This window comes from Agelaius tricolor, unplaced genomic scaffold (genome assembly GCF_023055355.1).
Source record: "Agelaius tricolor isolate 1412-34295 unplaced genomic scaffold, bAgeTri1.0.p SCAF_4, whole genome shotgun sequence".
NCBI classification, from domain to species: Eukaryota; Metazoa; Chordata; class Aves; order Passeriformes; family Icteridae; genus Agelaius; species Agelaius tricolor.
Window position 1 is genome coordinate 31,416,184 of NW_027269264.1, and position 23,229 is coordinate 31,439,412.

Consider the following 23,229-nt stretch of genomic DNA (forward strand, 5'->3'; position numbering starts at 1 on the left):
GTAAACAATCCATAACACATTCCACATGTTCCAAACAACAGGAGCAGCAAATAGAGATAAGAATTGTTTTCTTTCTCTGAGCTTCTCACTGCCTTCCCCAGGGAAAATCCTGGGAACGTTGTGCCTGCTGCTCTCTGTGAAGAGAGCTGCGGCCACAGGTATGCCTGGTGGAACAAGTGTTGGTTGATCTGTTTTAGCCTTCAATGTCAAAGCAGCAGCTCAACAATAATGTTTAACAGAGCATATTGTTGCACCTCTAGACTTAAATTTGGTTTTAAGTATAAAATATTTGATTTACCAAGAGATACTGAAAATCTAGTGTTTATAGAATTAGTGAGGAGCTCATTGGTAGCATTAACTGGATAGTGCAGATACTGCTAACTTTATTGATGGCCAATGAAAGACAAAACTGAATTAAAAACTGGTTACTTCCTATTACTTCCACAGATCAGTTTTGAAACCACAATGGTGCACACACAAGAAGGCATTCACAACCAGGTAGCAGTTTCAGGTGAGCAACATCTTGCAGAGTGTTTACAGTCAAATTTTGATGGAATTCACCGCATGAGGGATATGGTAGTGACTTGTTTGAGCAATAACCCTTGTAGTTATTTCCTCACATTCTTGAATAACACGATAGTTTAAAGAGACTGATGGAAATCTGGATAGGAAAATCATCGGAAATTACAAAAGCAGAATATAAATTGATCATTACTTGGGTTTTGGTCTTTTTGAGTTTTTTTTTGCTGATTCACCTAACAATTTACATATGCATTAAAAACTAAAAGGAAGAATCAAAATTTCTTGTCCTCAGTATTTCAAGTTCATACTACCTGTTGTTGTTCAAACTTTCAGGAATACAGGTGAGTTTTTTCAGACACATTGTCCTCTTATTTGATTTGATAATTAAAACTAAGTTATGCCTTCAGAAAACGTATTTGCCCAGTGTATGTTTGATAAAGGGCTGCAACACAGAAATTATCTCAGAACTCTTCCCCGCATGTCCCCGTTCCCTCCTTCCTTCCTCAAAACCACATATATTTGTTTCAGGAAGCAAGCTTGCTACCTTAGACTCACAGTTGCAGCTAAAAACTAGTGCACTGGAGCCAGAGGCATATAGCTGTTTAGTGGTTTAATGGTGGGGCCTGAAGATGGAACCAAGGCCGCAAGTTGAAGCTGAGGCAGTAAAAGCTGCAACAGCCATTGCCTGAAGTTGGCCTCTTCTGTGGGACACTGTTTGTGTTTTATGCTCATGAAAAGCTGCCAAGGACTAGGTGGTCAGTGTTACACTTCTACTGAGGTGAGGTAGTCATCCAGTAAAGATCCTGGTAAAAAAAAAGATATTCATCTGTCTCCTTGTACACTGAAAAAACTTACCCCTCCAAACTAGCCTTGCCACCATCTTTTTCAGAGCATTGTGAGCAACATCCTGCCTGTTGCTCCATTTTGTTACTGGTGTGTCATCAGGTTCTCACATCTAGGAGAGGTAAAATCTATCTGCATGTCACTTTCCCGCTTATCCACTAGATTTCTACAACTCTTAGCTGGCATTTGCCCTGTATTTCAGCTACCTGTAGATACCTTCTTCTGTGCTAAACAAATGCTGTGTTGCCTTACCTGTGTTTATTCAACCTTTTGTTGCAAGAATGAATTTGACAGCCCAGAAATCTCTGTTATTTGGAGTAGGTGTTAATTAAGAGGCTGTGGAATTGAGTTTGGGTTTAAGTAATCCTGCTGAGTGCTGAAGTACTGACTGTATGCAGTGCACTGTGTACCTGATGGCACATGCACATCCCTGTTCCTCCTTCATCCAGGGGTAACATCAAATTCCCTCACAGGAATAATCAAGAAGTTATTGTTATAGATGAACCCTCTCAGTCATCAGTGCAAACAGAGGTTCAGCAAAGTGTGCCACATCTCCACATTTTGTGGCTAAAGCTCAAAGGAACAATTCTTGGATGAACCATTCTCTATGTAGCAGGAGATTGTCACTTTGTACAACCAGAGCATCCTTTGAATACATTCAGGGTGGATACATCTGCCTCCTTTCCATACAGGACAGCCGAAGTAACCATTGAGTCCACAGATTACTGACATACATACTACAAAATGTCTGGAAACACAGCTGAGGCCAATTTTAAATCCAGACGGTACTTTAAACCCAAGAGCACTTCTCAAAGATTGATTAATTAACCTTCATAGTGTATTTTCGGCACAGAGGCGTACATGCTAAATTAATTAATAGGGGTCTGGGGTTTGTTTTTTTTTTTTTCCTTTTACCACGACGGGGCGGGGCTGGCACTACCTAACTCCCAACAAAAACCAAACAATCCAGGAAAAACTTTTATAGCAAAACAGCGGCACCCACTGCTGGACATCACAGTTGCACCCTTATGCTCCTCGAAAATAAAGCGAAGGTGAAAACGCCAGGGAGGGGAAAGCTAAACTCCCAAGGGGCTCGCGAACCTTCTCCCTTCCATCGCTGCCACGAACCTCAGGTTGCGGTCTCAACACAGGGCTGCCCACAAGGGCCGTGGTCATCCAGCAGGAAGACACGGAGGGAGGGAGGGAGGAAGGGTGTCACGGTGTCACCACCTCTTCGCCTCGGGTGCCCCGCTGCCTCCCCTGGGCGCAGCGACACAAACGGGGGGACGAGCGGGGGACACGGGATCACGGCCCTGCTCTCTCCGCACCCGCAGCGTTGAAGCGTGAGGATGCTCCGCGCTATGGAGGAGCTGCCGGTAGGACTGCTGTTCGACAGCCCCGGCCAGAACGTCCTGCAGCTGGAGAGAGGGGTGCGCGGACGTGACTGTGACACTCTGGTAGGTACCGAAGCTCCCCGACTTTTCCTGCCGCGCGTCGCCGCCCAGGGCGGGCTCCGCATCCCGCTCGGCCGGGAAGCAGCTGGTCCCTAAGCGCCCCGGGCACTCCTTGCTGACGGATGGGCAGGAAGAGCTGCTGTGGCTCACGGGCTGTCAGCACTGCGCGCAGCCCCGGTGCGGTGCGAGAAGCTCCCGCCGTCTTCTCTCGCCTTCCCCAAGTGCCGGCGGCGGCCTCTAAGCGGGGCCGGGGGGCGCGGGGCCGCGTCTCCCGCGGTGTGCGGTGGCTGGGGCTCGGTCCCTGCGTCGGGGGACGCCGGGCTCGGCAGCGGCAGCCCTGGCCGGGCCGGGGTCACTTCAGGCCTTGGAGCCCATGTCTGTGTGAGCGGCTTTCCTCGGGTGCGGCGCTGGTGCTGCTGGCGAAGATCCAGCTGGCACTCGGGCGGAGGGTCAGGCCGGCAGCCGCTGGGAGCGCGACCCCGCGGGGCGCTGCCCGGCACGGCTGTCCCGGCTAGCGGCAGCGGGGCAGCGCTTCTCGGCCGTAGGGAGCTGCTCCGTCGGGGAAAGGTACAGAGGGGTGTGTCACGGTCGTTTCTTCTTGAGTTTGTAACTTAAGGCAGGGATGGTCAGAAGAGGTCTTTCCCCCTTACCTGAAGGACAGGGTCTTCTCTTGCTATGAAGCCAAATGGGAGAGAGAAAATAACCAGCTAGAAAGGATAGGAAGTAATGGAAGCCAGTCTGTAGTTGTATGAACATAACTACATTTGTTTTTCTGCTGCTGCTGCTAGTTGGACTGCTGTGCTGAGATGGCAGCAGAGCACAGCAGTGTGTTGGGATGCACTGTTGCTGCTGGGAAAGTCCAAATTGGTCCACCAGAAGGGTACTGCTTAGCCCTGAAGTAATTCTCTCTGGCTCTGCTATTTGTAGGTAGGCTGGCTTAAGATGCAGAGGTGATGTCACATGGAAAGTCTTTACTGACTTTCTTGAAAGCAATCTTTCAAATTTGTGTCTCTAAAGGGTAATAGCACAGCTGAAATTTTAAAATAAAACCAACTGCTTGAATCTAGGTGGGGGGAAGATGGTGAAAAAAACCCCCACTTGAAATTGGTGTATGTACAGAAAGTAGTTAGTGAGGTGGACGAATGAGACCAATCTGGAACTGTTCTAGACATGCAGTGCTTGTCGTGGCTTTGGTTTTTCAAAATGGATCTCTCAGTAACTTCTGAATGGATTGATGGAATAGATATTTTACTTGTGCTGAGTTGTGCTTGGTTTTTGGTCAGCAATGTAAATGAATCAGTATTAGTACTGGCATATGGACTTGGGTTTTCAGTCATCTAACATGTCATTTAAGAAGGCATGAGTGACATTAACTGACCACTAATCACAGCTGACACAAGCTTCTGTCTTGCATTGTATTACTCAGAGGACTGATCTATAGTTACTGTTCTCTTGGTGTTTCCCTTTATACACATTTTTGCATGTGAAAGACCTGCTGGAAGCAGAGAGAAATTCAAAGTTAATAATTTCTTGTTTTGGGAAATTTTTTTTATATTAACGTAAGGGCTCACATAGAACACAACTGAAAACTTTGATGCTATAGTGTGTGTACACTGAGTTTTTTGTGTCCAGCAACACTGGGCTTTAGTTTAATAAAACCACATTTGTAAGTTTTGGGTGAGGGTGCATCAGTGTGTCATTGTTGCTAAAAGAGAGGAATATTGCAAACCTGTTTTGAGGTACAGGCTGTCTTCTTTTTTCTTTTCCTTTCATAAGAAGATGTTCAAGTTATGCCCTATCAGACCCTATGGGTAATACAAAACTTTTTAATGGTATCTGGTAGTTCAGCAACTTGGTGCTTGAATACTTTGTGTGTTAGGTAAGAGAAGAAGCCTGCAAATAGCTAGATGGTGCAGCCTATTATTAATACTGCTAATGTACTAGTAGGTGAGAAAATACAAACATTAGTAAGATCATTCTAATAAGCAGATACTAGTACTAGAAAAAAACACTACGTATGTTAGATATATGTTATTTAAGCAATAAAAGGAATTGACATTTGAAATCTTGACTTTTCTCCCCCTCCCTGCTTCAAATTGAAATGATGAAAATTACTTTACTTTCAAACTTCCTACCTAAATATATGTCCCCAAACTATGTATTGGATAAATCTTGAAAAAAAAATTAATAGTTGGACTCAATGATCTTAGAGCTCTTTTCCAACCTAAATGATTTTGTCATTTAAGTAACAAAAACAACAAAATGAAAAAAAATTCTACCTTTGAAAACTATCTTCTTTCTTTACCAATAAGAAAATATTTTCTGGAAATATTTTTGTAGAGAATAAAGCATGCACTTTTTATGTGTGTTTTCAAGTGATAAAATACTCCTGGTCAAACTGTCCGGTCAAAAATTAATCCAAGTTCAGATCCATCAGGACTGGATGTTGTTACAGCACTCAGTTTATCTATAGTTTTTATACTTCATGTATCACTACTGCATTTGTCTGATTCTTTTGTGTTATTGTCTGTAATTTAATAATCATAACTAAGTATAGAGCTAACTAAGAATGCAGACTACATTGCATAGCATAATATAATACAGTATACAGTTTATTACTGGTACTCAGAGTGATTTTAAAGTCTAACAAGTGAGTGGCTGCTGGACTTTGTGCTCCTTGCTTGCAGTTGTTTGTAAGAATTTGTAAGAATTCTTTGTTTTTTGTTGCAGTTGTTTGTAAGAATTTTTGTTTGCAGTTGTTTGTAAGAATTCCACCAGCTCAGGCCTTAAACACCCTTCATGGGGAGCATGAAGGAGCATGCTGGAGCAATACAGGGTCTAAAGTCAAGGGATGTAAGTACAACCACTCTGTTACCCAGAAAGGAATGCTGAAGCAGTAGAATTTCTCCTTAAGTGGAATAACTGGCTCCTGCAAAGACTGACAAATACAAGATATTAAAACAGAGAAAAAGGTCATTATGCTTTATCAGACAATGGACCTGTCTCAGGTGTGGGACAGTAGACAGCAATAATTGTCACAATGCAGTATTCATATATGTGGAGAAAGAAGAACCAAGTACAGGTGCCTCAGGCAGCAGGTGAGTATACTTCTGAGTGTGACGCAGAGGGACCAGCTCTGAGCTGGAGCTGCACTGGTTTGGGAGGAGCATCCATCAGGAAAACCATGGATTCTGGTGAGCTGTGAAGCCAAGGAGAGCTGCAGACTCTTGTGCCTCTTGAGGCCTCTTGTGGAAGAGAGGCATTGTCAATAAGACAGATGATCACTTGGCCTGAATTACTGTCTGGGACAGTTCATCACTGCTGATTTGGAAATGAAAATGTAATCTGCAAAACAACTCCTGAAAGGTAGGCAGCTGCTACTAAGAGGACTCAGACCTTCAGTCAAAATATTTTAATGGGTGCTGAACAGAAGAAATCCTGCTCTCTGATACAGTGCATTGCTTTGGGGTGTGATACTAAAAATGTAATTTGTACTCGTTTATGGAATGATCATAACAGAATTGCAAAAGTAAATATACTGATAAAAATAGTGAGCACTTCTCAGAAGAAAGTAGGAAATTCTTGTCCAGAGAGTGTTCCCAGAAGGCCATGAGAAAATCCAGAGCTGCAACCCACCTGGATCTAAGGAAACTTAAGAGCTGATAGCAGAGTCCTAAGATGCAAATATAGTAGTCTGGTGGCTTCTCCAGAGCTGCTAGGCCTCTTGGATTCCCTATCCTGTGTAAATTGGTATGTAAACTGATCTTGGTGGACTTAAACTGAGACCAGTGAAGTTATTGAAAAGTTCAGACTTTGGCATATGGTACAGCTCTAATTCAGTTATACTGTTGCTTATTTGCTCTGAAAGACCATTAGCTGCAGTTGGTCTGAAGTATTTTTTCCACTTTATCTAACAAAATAAGCTTTCTTGAACACACAAGCGTAGAATCCTTGGAATCTTGTAGTGGTATTGGTTTCTTCTGTTGATTTATTACTGTATTTTTTTGTCCCTTACAAGTATCAAGGATATAAACACATCAGGATTTAAGCTTCTAAAAACACATCCAGCTTTGCTGTACCTAGCAGAAGTAGATAACATTGTGCTCAGTCATGGCAATTTTAACATGAAACAAAGTTTAGATCTGTCAAAGCTGAAAAGAAGAACTAACAGCTAACAGCTGCAGAACCCATGTATTTCTGCATTAAAGTGCAAGTTCTGGACAAAGGCCTATTACACTAGCTCTACACTCATTATTTGTTTTGCCAAGGTTACTAGGAAACAAAATCCCTGATACCTTTGAAAGGTATTAGGAAAGGGTTATTAGCTGTTGCTAGTAGTTTGAAGTGTAGCGGGGGGGGGGGACGACAAAGTAGTATTTTTCTGATTCAGCAGATATTTTGACAAAATTCAACAGCAGCCTAAAATACAAAGCATTTTTGCTCTGTAGTTATTATATACAGAGCAAACTCACCAATGCCTAGGTAAGCTGCTTTTGCAAACTGTCTTTTTATTTAAAGGACATGGATAAGATGGTCTAGAAGAAACTGAAAGAGTAGTCCTTAGTTTTGTTTTGAAAAGTGAACAAACAGTCTTTTTTGAAATACTGACTTTTTTTCCTTTCCCCTTACCTTCCATGTAACAGTATCTGCAGTAGTCTTGTTAGCTGTAAATGACAAACCTAAAAACTGGGAGGGTGGCAGATTAGTTTATCTATTTAAAGTTGAAAAAAGGTTAGGAAATCTGTAATAAATGTGTGGTTTGGTCCTTATATGTGTTAGGTCAAGTCAAGAGAGGGAGTAAAATTTGGGCATTATATATGCAAAAATGACTATTTTTAGATTGTTGGTGTCTTCATTTACGGAAGGTGATGAATTTTGTAAGAGTTAGTAAATTAGTGAAAGCCCCAGGGAAAGTCTGCTGTATCTTATCACATATTTATATTATTACTTGTATTTCTTTATGATCCTTCACATCTTCCTTGGGACCTGCCTCTCTGAGGTTTATAATTTTGAATGAGTCAGGCACAAATCCTCATCTTATAAAAACGTATACTAATAATTTTTCTGCTGTGATTTATTGCCATTAACTTCAGTTGCCATATACCTGGAAGGTGCATGGGTGGCATTACACTTGCATGTGTTTATATGATTATGTTATTTTGTGTCGAAAGCAAATGGCAGCTCTTTAATACAGATATCTGGAGAGCAAACCATCTGTGCTGAGATTATGATGATCTGATAATTTCAGTCTTGTTATATTGTTATCTAAAGGATCAGAAGTCATGTATCATCACAACTCTTTCTTCGCTGTTTTATGGTAGCTCATTCTCTTCAAGTTTTATTCACATAAAACTATAGTTGAAATGTAATGATATTCTCAGAAGGGTGTGGACATGGAATTAGCAAAAATAAAGTAAAAATAAATATCTCTGTAATTAGAAAAGGAGTGTGGCCTTCTCTCTGCAAATCTGGTAACTTTACACAAGACTCATGCCCTCCAAGATTTTTTTGTATAACGAAGGAGGTGCACTGACTCATTAAATGTCAAGTTGAGTAGATAGGAACAGCGTACAATCAAATTTCAAATAGCAGTATGAGGTTTTGCAGGAGTTATAACTGGATACAATAAAGTGGCTGAGGTGCATAATTTCTGGTGGTTGTTGTTGGAGCGGTTTTAGGTAACATTGGGCTTTGGGGTCTCTCAATATTAAAAATTCACTGAAAGGGCTACATTTCCAATTTTACCAAGAAGGAAGCAGGGCAAGTAAGTATACTACTGCATGGCAAACAAGTTATTCAAAATAGAAGAAAAGGAAAAATCCTGCTCTAAATCACACTAGAATGATTAGTGAAAGATAAAAGCCCTCTTGCAGCACCCCAAGTAAGCATTTCTAGAGCATGTAGTTGGAACAGGTGGTACTGGAAATTATATCTTTGACAGTAGATACTGCCCTTCTTCACCCTCAGAAATGTATTTTCTGGTGCTCAATGATGAAGCATTGCTAGTTGTACAATGAATCAGATGCTCCCACTGGAAAAAGTACCAGAAATCAACTCATTAATTGGTCTCTTATCTATTGTGGCTTGAAAAGAATAGGCTTTTAAGAACAGATACTGCTCACCAAAGCATCTAGATGGAATTCTGCTTGCTTCTTTTCTATTCAAGCATCAGATACTTGAGTCTTTTGGGCTATTTCTAGTTCTTCCAAAACTGTGTTTCAGGTAAATGACCACCCCTTATCATGGACATTTGCCTTGTGACCTACCAGGAATATATATAGGGTTTGCTTGCTTTGCTCTCAAAGTGGGCCTCATAATACCACTTTAGTATGAAACTTCAGTCTGGTTATTTGGAGATTTTTTTAACTGCCTGTGGAAAACTGTGGACACCTGCAGATTTTGAAGAAAGGCAGTATTGATGGGGATTAGAGCATGCACTGATGTGCAATTTGAGAGGGAATTTAGGAGGAATCAAGGAGATGGCACTGTGGCAGGACATCCCCCAACCACAGAAGAGCTGTTCTGCCCTGTCGATCAGCTGGTGCAATAGCTCTGGTGCAACAGCTCTGGACATTCTCCCCCCACACATGGCGTGATGAGATGACCCAGGCCAGCTCTCTGACTTGTAGGTTGTCACTTGCTAGTGAATTATTTCCCTCTGTGGCACCAGGGGTAGAACTCCCAATAAACACCTGAGTGTGAGAACACATGTGGGGAGATAAGGTGGATATTCCTGACTGAGAGACACTACTTTACAAACTATAAAAGCTGCACAAACTTTCATGGAGGCAGAAACCTCCTACACACACCCTGGAAACGTGTGGGACTTCTCAAGCAGGGTTTGGATGCAAATTTGCTGGATACTTTCCTGGGAATTGAGTGAAAGAATTATAGTGTACTCCATCACCAATTCAGTGGTAAATTACATTGAATCCTAATCTATACTATTTCTTTGCTAGCTGTAAATAGAGGTACCTTTATCATGCACTGTATTTTATCTACTAGTAGTTCTTTTTGTTTTATTCCTGTGTAGTAAGTAGTCTGTATAAAGTCTTATGACTGTTAATTTTGTTAATGCAATAAATAATTCACCTTGTAATAGACCTAATCAACCCTTATTAAGAACTTGTGAGTGGGAGCAGTCTGGCACAGGCCGCCTCAAACAGCCACTCTCAGAAATCTCCACCAAAGGCAGGACTTGCCTGGGCTCTTGCCCTCTCATTCATCACAGGCAGCAGGACTATGTCAGCGCTGGAACAGAGTGAATGTGGTATCTCAATAGCTCACACATTTAGGAGTACTGAGCCGACTCATAAAGAAGCATACTAAGAACAGTATGAAAGTACTGGTGTTTAATTGCTTAAAACAAGAAAGTTTCTAAAGCTTGCAAAAACGATCAGTGCTGACATCTCAGGAGGGTTTAATTTCTCATAGCAAACAGCAGTCTAGACTCACAAACACCTGTTCTGTATTCATCTTAAGTACTTAATTCAGGAACACTGAAAGTTTCAGGGGTGCCTTTGCTTTTGGCAATCCCTGTCACTTGCTCTTAGATGTCCAGAGCTTGCATTGGCTGCAAGAGGCCTGCAAGTCCAGCACAGGTGTTTTGGGAGCATCACACTGCACAACACCTCTGGCAACACCTTTGTTATTGTTCTTTGATGTCCTTACTGCAGGCATCTGATGTGGGACAAAGAGAGAATGACACAGATATAGGAGAGATAAGGGACTCCACTCTTGCTTTCCCTATTGTCATAATCAATTTTATACCAACATTTCCAGTACAGATGAACCTGCCCCTTTCTCCCCAGAAGGCAATGGTCTAGGGAAATTTGGATCTGGTAAGGCTGAGCAGGGGTCATAAGAGATGTGTGAGCAGCACAGGCAGAGCAGCAGGATGGGCATGCAGCTCTTGCAGGTGCTCTGAGCATGGCTTGGGCTAACTGTGCCAAGGATGACCTCGTTGCAAGGCTTTTGAGTAACCACATCTTGCAATCCTTGATGAAAATTAGATAGATCAAAGCCTTATCCAGAACCTCTAGATTCCTCCAGGCATTAACATGGCCTCTTAAACATGACCGTATGTTTATCAAGTTTTATCTCTTCTATAGCAGATGTGGCTAAACACAAAGATTTTCAGAGTGGAAGTTCTTCATGGAAGTAAGGGATTTTCACAGTTCTGCAGACTCCTGAAATGTAGAGTCTGTCTGGTATGGCAGCAAGAAAATATTCTTGTGCAGTCTCGTAACATCTGAGTATTTCCACCTCTTCCTATGCTCAACTGCCTTAATAAATAAGAAAATGCCACCACCCCTGTCTCATAGAAGAAACTGAGGGATGGCACAGCTATGACTTACTACTCATTATAATAAGAAGGTTGGTTTTGGGACCCTTCTGCCACTAGACCAGTGATTGATTTTTCTTGTGAAATGACAAGTAAAGGGTACCAGGGCACACGGGAAGAAAGAACTGCTGAAAGGCTGTGAAATATGGTATAAGTAAAGTTAATCTGATTTTAGAATTCCAGGCATCTGTTCTGATTCTGCAGCTTTAGCTGAGGTGATAAATGACCCCCACAAGTAAATCTGAATATAGCTTTACCACAGGAATGTGCAATCAGTTTTCAAGCTTTTGCCTGAGTAAACAGCAATTTGTTTGAGACAGTTTGCAAATCATGGATTTTTGGTTTGCCATTAGAAAAAGTCTCAGACATTGCTTCCAGACTATTGCATTGGATGCTTCAATGCCATTGAAAATATGAGCTTGTGCCTGAGCAGACTGAGTTTGCTTGGTTCACTTATTTTATTTGAGTATTTTGCTAAAGATAAAAAGCCCTCATATGTGAGAACTCCAGTGTGACAAAATAGTGTTTTGTGACCTCTGACAATTTGTTGGGCCTATTTCTTAAAAAACAAGTGGAACCTTTCTCTTTGATCAGCTTCACAGAGATGACTGGCTGGACAGTGAATTGCAAGCAGCTATGTGATGTGGCTTAGGGGGAGGACAGCAAAGCTCTAGCTCTGCTGGCCCAGTGCCATGCCACCTGCTTTGTAACATACGAGCAACTATTTCTAGTAAAATTTAATTGCCACAGCTAGTCTTGGCTGCTGCTCCACTTCACTCCTGCCAGCTGCAGAGCCACTGTACTTCCTGCTCCACATGTGCAGGCAAAACCATCATTATCAGTTGGTCCAGCATTGGTCTGTGAGTTTATTCAGCATCAACCCTCTCTCTTTCTCTGGCTGCAACCTTGACCAAAGTCAGCAGTCAGTAACATTTTTTCAGTTTTGGCTGATTTTCCTGCTGTGAATCCAAGGAACAATTCGTTTTTTCAGGGCAAGAGCAAAAGTGCTGGCCCAGGCAGACTGCTGGGTAAGTATTTTTCTATAAGCTTTAATCACACAGCTAGCACAAGTATCCATAGCTAAGGTTAAATGGAGCAGAAAACCACAATATTTGCAAGTGACAGAGGGAGTGTTGTCTCCATCTCTCTTGCTATTTTGCACATAGGCCTCTTTTGCTGGAAAAGCAATCTGCAATGACAGTGATCCCAAGGTCTATACAGTACTGCACCAAAGGATTATTCCCTTTACTCTTTAATAGCTTCTTGGCTAGATAATCTGGTTCTACTGAATTTCAGCCAGAGATTGCCCCATATTACAAAAGACTGTTTCTCTTCTGACAAATAATGGCTGAACTGTCTCTCCCTGATGTACTGCTGACTGAAAATCAGTCTCCTTCATACCCCATATTATAAAAGGAGCATGCATTAGTCAGCATGTGTGCATGCATGCAAAAACCCCAAAAAACAACTAAAAAAGAAAATCATTTAAGGACCTTTTAAAGGGTCAAGGCATAAAACCAGGTTCTGATTATCAACACACAGCAATTATATTAAAATGTGGGTCTATGAGCCTTTCTTCAGCATTTCATAATTGTGGGTCCTGCGTAGTTTCTGGTAAATATGCAGCACCTAGCAAGTAGATACGGCATTGTAACAGGGGCAATTAGTCATCCATATCGCATTCCAGCCATTGTGTTGCATTTTATTAATGTAACTGTGCGGAGGACATTGCAACCAGCTTCTGGTTTATGTTTCACCACTTCCCTTTCACATTCTGAGTCAAGAGCATAAAGTGTCTCTGAGGCTTTTGCAGAAGTCCCTTACCCTATTTTAGGGTGACTACAGCACTGCTATTCCCTTTTTTCTGCCATGAAACATTCCTCATTATTTTTTTACTGCTGCTACTGAAGATCTGCAGTCACTGACCTGCACTGCTCAATATGGGTTCCTGAGACAGAAGTGATGCTCTGATGCACATGGCATAGGTGACCTTTGGGTCTGAGGAGTGGCTGATGGTCTGTGCTACCACTGATCCAGGCAGTGCCCAAGCACCTCCCCGGAGTGAGCACAGCCAGTCTGTCATGCCCATGGCCCAGGCAGGGATGCCTTCTCACCATCACCAGGGTTGCTCTTCATGTCCCCTGAACCCCTTCCCACCTGGTCCCCCCATCCACCCTGCATTACCCCCTCAGCTGGGTCACTCACAGGAACAATGGGAGCTGCTGGTGGCACCAGCACTGGCCTCCTCAGCAGGGATGTCAGGTCTGAAGGAACTGGGGAGCCACTGAAGGGACAGGAGGCCGAGGGGGCTGGGGGCAGCTGAGGGGAAGGTGGGGCTGAGGGGCTGAGAGGAGGTAGTGGGCATGAGGGGTCTGGGGTGGCTGAGGGGGATGGCAGAGGCTGGAGGGCTGAGGGATGGCAGGGGCAGAGGATGAAGACATTACAGTGTGGGCTGGGGACACTGAGGGGACATGAGGAAACTGGTGATGTAAATGCTCAAAAAGCCTATTGTTTGCAGTATCTCAATTGTGATGAGAAATTGAGACCCATTATTTAAAGTTTCATAAGTTGTAAAAAAAGTTTTCTTACCAAGGAAAGAAGTTGCTCAACCAAGACAGCAGACTGTGAGCCAATTCATGTCATGTCCTCAGGGGAACTTGTGACCATGAAAGGATAAAGTAAGGTGGGGGCCATTCTCCAAATAACCACCAAAGACCCTCTTGAGACTGTTCTCCAAACTGTGTACGCATGCCCAAGCTATAAGGTGTACAGCTTTGTATATGTTAATAAGGGGGACGAGAATTCTGGAAAACTGTGCTGGCGCGTGTTAGGAGGAGCGGTCCGTCCCGCCCCTCCCCATGCACCCAGCGCTGAAATTAAGTAACGCCTGCTTTCCAATACTGAAATTACAGTGCTAGAGAGTTGTATTCTTTCTGTGACGCGGAGGGCAGCGGGGTCTGGGGGCACTGAGGGCACCGGAGGGCTCGCAGGGCCCTGGGCTGCTGTGGGCAGCGCGGCGCGCTCCGGGGCCGAGGCTCGCGAGGCTGAGGGTCCCCGCGGGGCCGGCCCGAGCGCGCGTCGTGCGTCGGGCGCGTGCGAGCGCTCAACGGGGGCGGAACGGCCCTCGCGCGGCGGCCGTTGTGGGCGGCGGTGCGTTGGGCGCGCGATGCCGCGTGCCGCGACAGTTGCCGCCCGGCGCGATGGCGAAGCTGCAGCTGCCGGCTGGTTCCCGCCCCTCCTCCGCCGCCCTCTGGCCCCGCTCCCGCCCTGTCATCCCCCGGCCCTGCACCTTCCCTATGAAGCTGTGGCTGCTGGTCAACAGCCCGTGCGTCCACTCGGTGCGCTGGGACGCCCGCGGTGAAGGCCTGTTCATCGACCAGGGACTCTTCGAGCAGGAGCTGCTGGGCGTGGGGCTCAGCGCCGCCGGGGAGGAGGAGCTCTTCAAAACCAAGAACTTCGGCAGCATCGTCCGCCAACTCAACCTGTACGGGTTCCACAAGCTGACGGTGAGTCCGGCCAGCAGCACGGTCGGGTCCAGGCCGAGGGGCGATACCAGCTACGCTGATGGGCCCCTGCACCACTTCTGGAACCCGCATTTTCGCTACGGCCGCCCCGACCTCCTCGTAAAGATCAAGAGACTGACCAAGGCCAACAAGGAGAAGCTGGACGCTGGCCTGGAGGTGACCAGCCGCCTCCCCGACGACTTGCAGTACATTACTGGAAGGGGACTTGCTGCTGTGGCCCACGTCCCTCGGCGAGGTCGGAAGGACCGGTGAGACGGGCGGGTCATGGGCGGCCGCGGTCGGCCTGGGGGTGGCATGGGCTGAGAAAATTGGCACTGCCCTGGGGGGAGCGAGTCACTTGCCCTTGCTGGTGACTGCTTTGTTCACACGGTGCAAGAAAAGGGTTGTTCTTTAGGAAGGTAGATCTACTGCCAGTAAACAGAGGGAATATAGTTACAAATTGCTACAACTGTGCTGCCTATATATAAATACAAAAATATCAATATATGTATCTGAATATCTGTATACCTCTCACTGTGAAACTCACAGGTCCTGCTTGTATTATCTACAACGAATGACACGGTTCACAGTGTTTCAGTGTGCCTGTAGACTGCCAGCAAGGACCTAAAACTAATATACACACCAAATTGTACTTAGATAAAAGGTGCAACATGCATGTGTAAAATTTTTGTAATTAAAAAAAAAAAAAGTTCTCCAAAACACAAGTTCAGTGTGCTTTGAAAATGAAGAGGCCAATCAAAAGAAAATACTGCAGCAGTTCTGCTTTTTGCATCTTGTATTTTCAGCCCTGGGAAACCATATACAATATAGAGAAGAATGGAAAGGAGAAAGGAAGACTTTGAGATCTACTTTAGGAACACACACAAATTGAGTAATTTTCAATATTCTCAAATTCAGGAAAAAGTTCATAGAAAAGTCAGTTATCTCAATAAAATGTTGCTTGATGCAATATGCTAAGAACTATTATTCAACACATATCCAGCTTTCTAAAATATGAATGGTTAAGTAACATTCATTCACATGAACTGAAAATATATTCATGGATACTTTGTAAATTTCAAAACCTTGCCTTTTCCTACAAATAGTATTTCATCAGGCTCTGTCTCTCTTTTTTGTTTATTTTGTTTGAAATTAGCTTCTGATCTTATTTCACATCACTCACATTACATAGCTCTTGGCCATGTTGCTTTTCTGATAACACTAAGATGTGCTAACATGAGGCCTACCTTAGATATCTGAAAGACCTTTTTCAGCTTTCATCCAAAGAAAAGTTCCCCAGCCCAGGGCATGGCAAACAGTAACACGATTACCTGGGCCATTACTGGGACGGCTGAGGATAGGCAGGATAGTGATCATCATGCAGCCCAGCAGAGAGGATGTGACATTGGTGCCCTCCATTAGCACAACAAGAGGAAACAGATGAGATAATCCAGAAGATCTTCCTAATTTTGGGGTGTGAATGAGCTCAGAAAGCCTAGAGTTTTGTAAAGCTTGTGCAAAAAGGCTGTGTCTGATTCACATGGTCAGTACTACTTCATTGCTGTCTGCTCCACCTGGGTGGACAGCTCCAAATCTTGTCTGTGTTGTCATCTCTCTCCTCTTAAGAACATTTCATAATAGTGAGCAGCAAATGAAACTAAGTGAAGTAAGACATACCACTTCAAACTTGCAAGGCTTTTTTAGAGGTTTAAGTACAGTACCCAAACAGGCACCTAATTCACAGCCTCAGGTGTCCTTCCACAAATTTACTACTGCAAGTCACTGAGTCGTGGTACTAAGGGTACCATGGGTCCTTCAGATGTCACAGTTCCTGTGCCATACATGGAAAGAAAAGCTGGAGCAATTTATGTAAAACTTAATGTGTTCAGGACCTATGAGAGATGGTTCTATGGCTTCTGTGATTCTGGGGTTCAGATTAGATGATCATGATGCTGCTTTCTGGGCTCAGCTCCCCTGAATCAGAGCCAAAAACCACACATATGAGCTCCTTTAAATAAAGATTTAGAAGTCTAATTGTTGCAACACACAGTTCATCAATTGTAAATTACTGACTTCTTTTGGGGTTTTTTCTCCCAATGTCCTCATAGTGGACGTAAATGAAAAAATTGTCCAGAGGAGGCAACGAGGCTGGAGAGGGGCTGGGAACACAAACCCTGTGAGGAACAACTGAGGGAGCTGGGGGTGTTTAGCCTGGAGAAAAGGAGACTCAGAGGTGCCCTTATCACTCTCTGCAATTCCCTGAAAGGTGGCTGTAGTCAGGTGGGGTTGGTCTCTTTCTCCAGGCAGCAACTGACAGAACCAAAGGTCACAGTCTCAAGCTGCACCAAGGGAAATATAGGTTGGATATTAGGGAAAAGTTTTTTACAGAAAGAGTGATAAAGTTCTGGAATGGTCTGCCCAGGGAGGTGGTGGAGTCACCATCCCTGGATGTGTTTAAGAAAAGACTGGATGTGGCACTCAGTGCCATGTTTCAGTTGAGGCGTTAGAGCATGGGTTGGACTCAATGATCTTTAAGGTCTCTTCTAACCTAGTGATTCTGTGAATTCTGTAAATTCTGACCAATACTGTCTTTCTATATTTTACTTGAAGTGGCCATGGTAAACCCTGCATGAAGAAGACAAATTCCATTAAATGATCATAAACCACAGTTAATGTGCCTCTGACATGTGAAGCATTTAAACTACATTCCTAAAGACACGTTCCTCTTTTGGGGGAGTCAGTCAGACCTTAATTGTACTTAATGCAAATATATTTTCTAAGGCAGAGTGAAAGGGAAGGAATGGGAGGGTTTCTCAATCTTTTTAAAAGCACACAGAAGAGAGATGTTTGAAGGAAAATGCAAAATGACAAATGCTGCATACTGTCATCTCACCAAATACATATCATCTTACTTTGTGCTGCAAGTGGGAACAGCAACTGGCAAGTACAGTTGAAGTGTGCTTAAAAATAAAAACCACCAGTTACTAGAAGATTTTAAGTGTAATATCATTAAAGAATCTTGGAAACTCACTGTGCAGGGGACCACTTACAGCCACAGGAAACATCCTAGTTGTCTGCTCAGGGGGCAGAAGCATCATGACAGGACAACAGCCACAAAAGAGGAAGCACAGCCAGTGCTAGAAGAGGAGAAAAGACAGTGCCCAGACTCCAGAAACCCCAGAAGCCTGGGAAGGAAAGCATCTTCTAAAAATTGAGGCAAATCAGACACATACAAGAAGAAATGCTTATCTGAATTGAAATAAATTTAAAGAGACACTGGTGGCCCTATACTGTGTCTAGGGCTGCAGCCATCCAGCAAAACTTCTGCTCTGCTTCACTGCCTGCCAAGCATGGTGTGCCTCTTCTGAAGCTGATGTCACTGTCAATGCTGTGACGTTACTGTCTTCCATTCACCCAAGTCCCTGTAACACTGCAGAGTGAGCAGAGCTCACTTCGACCTGTGACCCCCTGTGGGACCAGGTTGCTTAGGGATGATGCAATGTCCCTGTCTCTTGTTCTGCCTAATGAGATCCCACATAGTACTTATCACTGCATATTGTGATGTCTTTATACTGCTGCTAAGGCACCAGCATGGCATCAGTGGCAAACAAGCTGTAGTTGCCACTGATCTATGAATTTACTGAGAAGCAGAAACACAATGGTTCATTCAGTGCCAAATTCAAGTTTTGTTGGCTGATTTAAATTACTTTTCTTTCAGCTTCTTAAAGGTCAGCCACTTCTGAGTAATAGTGTATGCTCAAACTTGTAACTGGAGATCTAAAAGTAGGCTAATAGGTGAATGACCCAAGGGATGCATGGATGGATGGATGGATGGATAGGAGAACGAATAGAATATTTTCTCCATTCCTAACAGCCTCATTCCAGCACACTGAAGTCCTGTAAAAGCATATTGACCATCTGAAGAGACTTCTGCCAAAATGCAGAGGGAAGGAAGAAAAACTGTTAGACATTAATCTATATTTTAAAAGAAAGGGATTGTTCTTTGGTGCCATTAACTGTTGCAGTTCCATTGATTTCTTTACAAAAAGCTGAAAATCTAGTTTAAAAAGTGAAAAAACTAGTGAAAGATTTAAAAAAAACAATTGGTGTGGCCAGAAAACTGTTGCCAAACTTGCCAAGTTTAGAAAATCCAAATACCTAAGAACATAAAACATTCGGGTTTTTCTTTTTTTTTTTTTTTTTTTTTTTTTTTATGGAGCAGTCACAGTGTTGCCTTGGAAACATCATTTAATGTGCATTCTGTATTTGAATTATGACATTTACAACCCCCAAACTGGCTAGCATACAATATATCCTGTTTCAGGTTTTCTACCTCCCAGGAGCAAGAATCAAAGTGTAGGCAGTAAATGCTTGTAGATAAAGGACCTGACTCTTTGGTAATCTTTGTGCAGGACATTTCCAGTGGCCGACCTGATGTGTGGTCATGTGTTCCCCCTGGAAAAGAGAGACATAAATTGGATAAACAACAAGACAGAAAGACAAGGGAGGTCAGGAGGAGTTTGTCAGGCTTGCAAAGGAAGAAGCAGGGACATACCTGCACACCACACTATGAAGGAGCAGAAGCAAAACTCACACCTGGATGTCTGTAACAGGCAAGGCTTCTTAGTTTAGACAAATTGCCAGCAGGGATAAGAGCAACATGAAGAAACATCCTTAAGTGCCAGAGAAGAAGCTGGTATGTACTCTAATTGAACAGTCTGTTGCTGACCTGTCTGCTGCAGGTCCATTCATCATGGGCCGACTTACAGCAGAGAACAGTGGTTTTGAATGGACTCAGTGACATTTTGGCTCTACTTAAGGTCAGTGGCCAAAATGCTACAAGACTCAAAAAGGTTAATTCTCACCTTCAACCTGCAAACCATTTATAAATCATTTATTAAATATAACTCTTTAAATTGTTGGACTGCTTAGTGTTTTCACTGCCATGTGTGCATGACATCAGTAAAAGTGCCATGGAATCCAGCTGGTGGAAGGATATAACTATGTTACAGTGTTCCTAATGACAAAAGGAGTATAGACTTTCCCCAAGATTTGACTGTCCCCCTTGAATGAAGCATAATTGCACTGTCTTTATTTTTTTTTTTTTAAATGTAAAAATCATAACAGCAGGTTTTGTTTCTTAAGAACACATTTGGAATGCCAAATTGGAATTCCAAACTGGAATTCCAAATGTTCATTAGCTTTAAGTCAATGCTGTTTAGCATCTTGATCAATATTTCAAATAATTATGTTGAAATAGTTGGCTTTTTTTTTCTTTATTCATTACTATTAGCCATTGGACTGCTTAGATTTTATTTGTGTTTATGCTTTTGCTTCAGTTATGTGAATTTTCTGTAATTGCACCTGTGATATCTTATTGTAATTTAGTTAACTATTGTCTTTATTTATAAATCTGTTATTACATTTGTTTATCAGCATTATGATTAGAAAAATAATGGATAAATATTCACTTACATCTAACAGAGTAGGAACAGAAAAACATTTTTAACCACACTTCTTAATGGCCCTGTAAGGGGATAAAACAGTACAGCAAGTAAAGTTTAAGGGTGACATATGAAACAAGCCATAATGTAAGCTCTTTCAGACATTCTATCTGTTTTACTGTAAACATTTAATTATGTCCAGCCCCTACATTAAACAGTATCATTACAAATTGCAAAGTCAGCTTCTGAGAATTTGAAGGCATGTTGAAATTTGTGCATTGAAAGTTTGCATCCAAGAAAAACACTGGAAGAAAAATCCATCTCACTGCTTAGCCTAAAGAAATCACAGTAAGGAAAATAGCTCATGGTCACCATTGCCAGAACTGGATACTAATTGGAGGGCAGTAGGCCATCGCCATACCGTGGTGAAGTATAATTTGAGTGGGAAGGACATCTTACCAGTGGGATTTAAAGACATTTCTGACAAGAATAGAGAGCATTGGGAATCCCCAGTCTGTGTACATATCCCGAGAACACATACCAAAGAACTTTCCAGAACAAAAAGTTTAATATTTTTAAAGCAACTAAAATTTAAGTCCTGCAGTGCAAACTATAGTGTAAATTTACTCCATTGACTGCTGAAGCTGTTAGTTGCACAGTAAAACTAGTGGAGTCCTAACCCAGAACAAAGGTTACAAAGGCTCTGAATGAACAGACGGAAATAGACATATTGAGAGCTGTTGCCTTTTAATCAAAGACAGAAGACAGAATACGACATCATGGGTGCTGTGAGGAGCCAATTTAGTTCTGTTACGCTTCACAACGGATGTCAGATGCAGATGGGGGAGGGGTTGCACGTGTGCATGTGCAGGAGGCGAGGAGGAAAAGCCCTGTCTCGGGAAGGACTCTGCCTGGTAACACCTCGCGTGGGACAGGCAGAGGGGACACTGACCTCCCCAGAAGGGCAATGAAGCTGGTGAAGGTTCTGGAGCACAAGTCCTATGAGAAGCAGCTGCGAGATCTGTGGTTGTTGAGGAGGCTCAGGGGGGACCTCATCCCTCTCTACAACTCCCCAAAGGGAGGGTGTAGCCAGATGTGGGTTGGGCTCTTTTCCCTGGCAACCAGTGACAGGGTAAGAGACTAGAGTCTTATACTGTGCCAGGGGAGGTTTAGGCTAGGGAGGGAGGACATCAGGAGGCATTTATTCACAGAAAGGGTGATTGGGAATTGGCTGCCCAGGGATGTGGGGGAGTCACCATCCATGGAGGTGTTAAGGAAAGACTGGATGTGGCACTCTGTGCCATGGTGTAGTGGACAAAGTGGTGTTCAGTCATAGGTTGGACATGATGATCTCAAAGGTCTTTTCCAACCTAGTCAATTCTGTGATTCGGTGAAGATGGGAGTAGAAAAGATTATCATCAGGGACCATACCTGGAGCCACTGTGCAAAGACATTCAAATTAACTACTGGACAGTAGAATACCCCATGGGATTCTACTGTTGGTAAAGATCCATCAGTAAGGAAACAAGGTCACTGTAGTTTTAGAAAAAGATGCTAACACGAACAGCAGGACATTTCAGAAAAGAAAATGTATGTCAGTGCACAAGTGCTAAATACAATTTTTCAGTACAAGGAACATTTAAACCAGGGATGTTTTTCAGGTTATTATCTTGTTCTGTGCTAAATGAGAGTTTGTCATTTCAGAAATAAGATATTTTTCTTAAAAAAGTATCTCATTCTTGGTTTTACTATGAATTTCATATCCCCTCACTCTATGTCTTTATCTTCTGGCTCTGTATCACCATTCACATATCAACAGAGCACATTACTCCTTAGCCCTGCCATTTGCTACGTGCCTGTACCAAAAGCACTGTAAAACTTAGAGGCCTCTTTTGATACTGGTTATGCAGTGAAAGTATATAGGCATCTCAGATTGCAAATATGTCATGGCACGAAATAGTCCAGTTCAAACTGCTTGGGTTTTGAGCATGTTTATTATCAGTGTGGGTTACTGAAGGATGTAGCATGTTTTGTTTCTTTGCAGTTTTTTTTCTTTAAAACATGGTAGTTTTAGACCTAAAATTAATACTATTTTAAGTTCCAGTTCTGAATTCCCACTGTTCACTGTTGCAAAAACAGATAATTCATGTAGTGCTTTTGTCCCAGTTTTGGCTGGGATTTTATTTTCAGCAGCTAGTGCTGTGTTTCGTCCTGCTGCTAAGTATATATATAACAATAGCCTAGAAAATACCCTAGAAAGGCAATTCAGAGACTTGTCCAAGAGCGCAGGTAAATGTAGTGTGAGAGAAAAAATAATAAATCTTACTGCACTCATGCTTTGTTTTTAACTTTTCTTATGATTCAGGTCTGGTCGTTTAAATTAACAGTATTTAGTAGAGACCATGCTTGAAGTAATATTCCCTAAAGAAATTGGGGAAAGAATTAATTTTGAAGAAAACTATAGAAGAACAGTGGATAAAGAAAATATCATTACTAACACAGTGCCCAGGGGTTCAAATTACAACAGAAGAGCATGTAATTACATACAGTTCCTCATGTCCATCAGAAATGCCATTATATAAGTATATAATATAAGAAAATATACTGTAGGAAACACAAAAATCATCAAGCTGCAAGGAACAATCATCTCTGGCATGTAATGATATCTTAGTAGTTTTAGTCTGCAACTTACTGTTTAGGATCATTTCAAAAAAGAAGGTATGAGGTGTTGATCATTATCTCCTGTGGTAATAGGATATCCTCAAAAAGATGTGCAGAGTGTTTATAGCGCAAATGCAGTTTCTTAAGGAAAATGCTGTCTGGCATCACTCTTACTGCTATGGATTTTGCATTATAGAGGCATCTCAGTGATACTGCTAGATAATGGTGGTTTATGGTTCCTCTGAATAGATTATTAGATTTATTTTTTTTCTGCTTGAAATTTTCCATCCTTATACTGCAATAAAAATGTTAGAGCAATCATATCAGTCTGCTTTGGGAAAACTGATTGTCATCATGTTTTTTCACAACTCACACTGCATGTATTTATGAGACTGAAAGGAAGGTGAGAACTGCTAAGAAATGCAAGCTCTTGAAAAGGTCTTAGTCATAATTTTCCT

General features: G+C 42.7%; 1 protein-coding gene across 1 annotated transcript in view; it reads left to right on the plus strand.

Moving 5' to 3' along the window:
• The first annotated feature begins 2,487 nt into the window (after positions 1-2,487).
• PUM3 (pumilio RNA binding family member 3) overlaps positions 2,488-23,229 on the plus strand; it is a 65,088-nt gene continuing 44,346 nt past the window's right edge. The window contains exon 1 of the mRNA XM_071425120.1: positions 2,488-2,822. The gene's annotated coding sequence lies outside the window, so the exon portion shown is untranslated. The remainder of the gene's footprint in view (positions 2,823-23,229) is intronic.